Source organism: Schistocerca piceifrons, unplaced genomic scaffold (assembly GCF_021461385.2).
Source record: "Schistocerca piceifrons isolate TAMUIC-IGC-003096 unplaced genomic scaffold, iqSchPice1.1 HiC_scaffold_961, whole genome shotgun sequence".
In the NCBI taxonomy this organism is placed as follows: Eukaryota; Metazoa; Arthropoda; class Insecta; order Orthoptera; family Acrididae; genus Schistocerca; species Schistocerca piceifrons.
The window spans coordinates 20,001-25,000 of record NW_025729236.1 but is presented as its reverse complement, the minus strand read 5'-3'; the positions used below and the strand labels follow the sequence as shown (position 1 = coordinate 25,000).

Here is a 5,000-nt window from a genome sequence, read left to right as displayed (position 1 = left end):
CTAGAATTACCACAGTTATCCAAGTAACGTGGGTACGATCTAAGGAACCATAACTGATTTAATGAGCCATTCGCGGTTTCACCTTAATGCGGCTTGTACTGAGACATGCATGGCTTAATCTTTGAGACAAGCATATGACTACTGGCAGGATCAACCAGGGAGCTGCGTCAACTAGAGCTGAGCAGCCGGCCGCCCGGGAGTGTGTCCCGGGGGCCCGCGCGAACACGCAAGCGTCCGCTCAATCATTCTGCAAACAGGAGGAGGCTGAGCTCCCCTGCACAATACACCTCGAAACCCTCTCAGGTCCCGGCGGCGCGCAGCGCCGTCCCAAGTACTTGGTCGGGTTCGAGAGAGGCGCAATCGCCCGGAGTTAGGCGAGTAGACGCTTTCGGTGCGACCACCCGTGCTCCCAACTGAGCTTGCCGCTGCCGACAGAGGCCCGGGAGCGTGCTGTCGTGGCATTGCCGGCGGGAGACAACACGCGCCACCTACGGTGACCGGCAGCTCCAACGCCAGCGCCACAGAAGGACAAAAGCCCCACTTGGGTGCCGAAGCGAACTCTCCCAGCACAGCGCACACGCCAACACATCCGCACAGCTGCGATACAAACCACCAGCGAGAACCGCTGGGGCGACCGAGCAGCAGACGGCGTCGCGGCGCCGAGCGCCGGGCGGCGGCGCATCCTCAACGCACACAGTCCTCAATCGGACCAGCACACTGCAGATGTCCACCGCGCTTCGCACCGGGCCCGCGAGGACCTACTTTGGCCGCACGGCGCCGCGCGCAGGGTGCGCCGGCGCGCAGCTGCGACGCCTGCCGCGTCCGTCGGCCGGCGCGCCTGCCACTGGCCGCCCCCACCAGCCGGCTGTAGCGCGTGCGCCCACGCACCGCGCGGCCAGCACGCCGGGAGGCGCCCCCTCACCGGCCGGGGACGGTCCCACCCAGCCACCGCCGCGTATCGCTTCACACCCAGATGCCGTTCAGTTTCGTCGGCATGGTGGGTATCGCTGGAACAACCGGTTAGTACCTCAACCTATCGTCGCCATCACCGATTCACCCCTAGCGAGAACAACCGCACCACAACGGGTTACCATTTCTTCATTTGCGTAACTTCACCAGAAAACGTAGGCGTCCATAGCCATTTGCAACTTCAACCATTATTGCATGCCTGTGTCAGGTGTCACGCCACACTACGTCTGCCCACATACACGCAACAAAATGTGCACGCCTAGACAATACGTGGAAGGTGGCCCCCGTACGTATGCGATGTCCATTGCTCGAACGACTGTCAACCGGCTTCTGTAGCATGTCGCAGATATGGAACGCGCTGCACCATGCCATCACGGTGTGTGAGGAGAGACGACTAGGTCCGAATACATCAACAGACAGCTCATGCTGATCGCCATCCACGGCGTCCGTTCCTCCCACACGTCTCTATGGCGTACCACACTGCAATCCAGCTCTCATAGGGAGACGACACGTAGCTGCGTGCACAATATTTGCACTGTATGGTCCGCCGTTTTTGGGCGCAGTCGTTGTACGGTCACACATGTGCCACGATGTATCATTCAGTACATAAGGACGAATGTGCAGTACAGATTGTGGTTCACGCGTACGACATCAGCGGACAGTTGACACAGGCCGCACCACAACGTAGCCTGCGTACGTCGCATGCGAAGGGCATTGAACATGCAAACTTGTCACCAACCACCTTGCGAAGGCAGGGGGCAAGGTGGGGACGTGGGGAGAGGTGGGGGGGGGGGGGGGGCGGCATGTACGCCCTGCTGCCATCCACATTACAGTGTACAGCAGGAGCATGTGGAAAGTCAGCAAGACTTGCAAGGTGTTTAACATGAAGCGATACACAGGGGAGCGGGCAGTGCGAGTAGCGAACTATATTGCGAGGGTTGCGGGTGGGCAACACTACACTAATTGAACGAGTCGTATAACAATTACAGAGCAGGTTTAGGCGACAACGTGGGTTACGATAGGCGACAACGTGGGTTACGTTAGGGGACAACGTGGGTTACGTTAGGGGACAACGTGGGTTACGTTAGGGGACAACGTGGGTTACGTTAGGGGACAACGTGGGTTACGTTAGGGGACAACGTGGGTTACGTTAGGGGACAACGTGGGTTACGTTAGGGGACAACGTGGGTTAGGTTAAGGCACAACATGGGTTAGGTTAAGGCACAACATGGGTTAGGTTAAGGCACAACATGGGTTAGGTTAAGGCACAACATGGGTTAGGTTAAGGCACAACATGGGTTAGGTTACGGCACAACATGGGTTAGGTTAAGGCACAACATGGGTTAGGTTAGGGGACAACATGGGTTAGGTTAGGGGACAACATGGGTTAGGTTAAGGCACAACATGGGTTAGGTTAAGGCACAACATGGGTTAGGTTAGGGGACAACATGGGTTAGGTTAGGGCACAACATGGGTTAGGTTAGGGGACAACATGGGTTAGGTTAGGGGACAACATGGGTTAGGTTAGGGGACAACATGGGTTAGGTTAGGGGACAACATGGGTTAGGTTAGGGGACAACATGGGTTAGGTTAGGGGACAACATGGGTTAGGTTAGGGGACAACATGGGTTAGGTTAGGGGACAACATGGGTTAGGTTAAGGCACAACATGGGTTAGGTTAGGGGACAACATGGGTTAGGTTAGGGGACAACATGGGTTAGGTTAGGGGACAACATGGGTTAGGTTAGGGGACAACATGGGTTAGGTTAGGGGACAACATGGGTTAGGTTAAGGCACAACATGGGTTAGGTTAGGGCACAACATGGGTTAGGTTAGGGCACAACATGGGTTAGGTTAGGGCACAACATGGGTTAGGTTAGGGGACAACATGGGTTAGGTTAGGGGACAACATGGGTTAGGTTAGGGGACAACATGGGTTAGGTTAGGGGACAACATGGGTTAGGTTAGGGGACAACATGGGTTAGGTTAGGGGACAACATGGGTTAGGTTAGGGGACAACATGGGTTAGGTTAGGGGACAACATGGGTTAGGTTAGGGGACAACATGGGTTAGGTTAAGGCACAACATGGGTTAGGTTAAGGCACAACATGGGTTAGGTTAGGGGACAACATGGGTTAGGTTAGGGGACAACATGGGTTAGGTTAGGGGACAACATGGGTTAGGTTAAGGCACAACATGGGTTAGGTTAGGGGACAACATGGGTTAGGTTAAGGCACAACATGGGTTAGGTTAGGGGACAACATGGGTTAGGTTAGGGGACAACATGGGTTAGGTTAAGGCACAACATGGGTTAGGTTAAGGCACAACATGGGTTAGGTTAAGGCACAACATGGGTTAGGTTAGGGGACAACATGGGTTAGGTTAGGGGACAACTTGGGTTAGGTTAGGGGACAACATGGGTTAGGTTAAGGCACAACATGGGTTAGGTTAAGGCACAACATGGGTTAGGTTAGGGGACAACATGGGTTAGGTTAGGGGACAACATGGGTTAGGTTAGGGGACAACATGGGTTAGGTTAAGGCACAACATGGGTTAGGTTAGGGGACAACATGGGTTAGGTTAAGGCACAACATGGGTTAGGTTAGGGGACAACATGGGTTAGGTTAGGGGACAACATGGGTTAGGTTAAGGCACAACATGGGTTAGGTTAAGGCACAACATGGGTTAGGTTAAGGGACAACATGGGTTAGGTTAGGGGACAACTTGGGTTAGGTTAGGGGACAACATGGGTTAGGTTAAGGCACAACATGGGTTAGGTTAAGGCACAACATGGGTTAGGTTAAGGTACAACATGGGTTAGGTTAAGGTACAACATGGGTTAGGTTAGGTTACACGTTGTTGTAAGGAAAGGTGTGGGGGGGGGGGGGGGGCGGGGCGGCAGGTTCGTTGATAGTGATTATAGTAAGTGAATGCTTGTGACATGATGAGATTTGTCACGTCAGGATGCACCTTTGGCTTATTAGAGGCGGCGCTCCAATTCTATGCTTGTGTCAGACCTGTGTCTTTGACTCATGTCATTGTTTGTGCGCTGTGACAGGAGGTACTATTGTGATGTTGGGTGCACCGTTGTATAGGACATGTGTGGGTGTTGGTGCCTTATCTGCGCAATGGTGGATGTCGAAAGGGTGGGATATTCTATTTTCCGCATGGACCTCCTGGTCTGGTTGTGATAGTGTGGATTGTGTAATGTGGCGGAGAGGATGCACTGGATGTTGTTCCATGCTGGTGCTTACATATTGTATGTGCGCCTGTTAGAAGCAGAGAGTGGTGCGTGATCAGAGTGTCTGGCTGACGTGTGGTTCCCATTGTGGGCAGACTCTTTCAGCATGTATACGGACAGTTGTATATATTTTCTGTAGTTTGATGGCTCTGCATTGATTACTAATCAGCGCCGTGTGTACGGGTAATCTGGTTCCAGTCCACAATGTTCTATCTGTGTACATTAGTGACAAAGACTCCCCCCATGCAGTGGGGCTCGGTCTGTTATAACTCTTCCGCGTAATATATTTGCCCCACGTTTTTGCGAGTGCGAGTGCGAGTGCAACGCGCATGGGGACCGACATGCTGATGGCTCGGTATCGGACGCCGTACAGTGAGCAACGCGATCGCGTCTCTCGCTCGTAAGTGGTACAGGTCGCGGCTCATGTATAGGGACAGCGGGAATGTCGCATATTGGAAATAACTCTTCATGAAACGCAAGTTATAGGGGTGGATTGCACTTTACGAGTGCGGGAAACGTCCGCCGTTCATCCGCTGGAGGTGCGCGTTTGGCGGTTGGGGTGGTCCACGAACGGGTGCGGGTGGAGTCATTGCCGGTCCACGGCTTCGTGCGGCAGAGCCACTGGAGAATGGGTGCTATGGTCGACAGAGGCTGCAGGCTTTGTGGGTGGCGTCGAAAGGCGGGCACTGTGGCGCCATCGCTGTCTTAGTCGGCTTGGCGTCTCATAGATGGCGGTGGCGTCGTTGCAGGAGGTCATGTTGCGGGAGACCTACAGATGGCGGTATGTTTT

General features: G+C 54.1%; 1 non-coding gene across 1 annotated transcript in view; it reads right to left on the bottom strand.

Moving 5' to 3' along the window:
• LOC124774153 overlaps positions 1-161 on the bottom strand; it is a 1,909-nt gene extending 1,748 nt beyond the window's left edge. The window contains exon 1 of the ribosomal RNA XR_007015146.1: positions 1-161. This exon is cut by the window's left edge and continues 1,748 nt beyond it. This is a non-coding gene — a ribosomal RNA (small subunit ribosomal RNA).
• Positions 162-5,000: the final 4,839 nt, after the last annotated feature.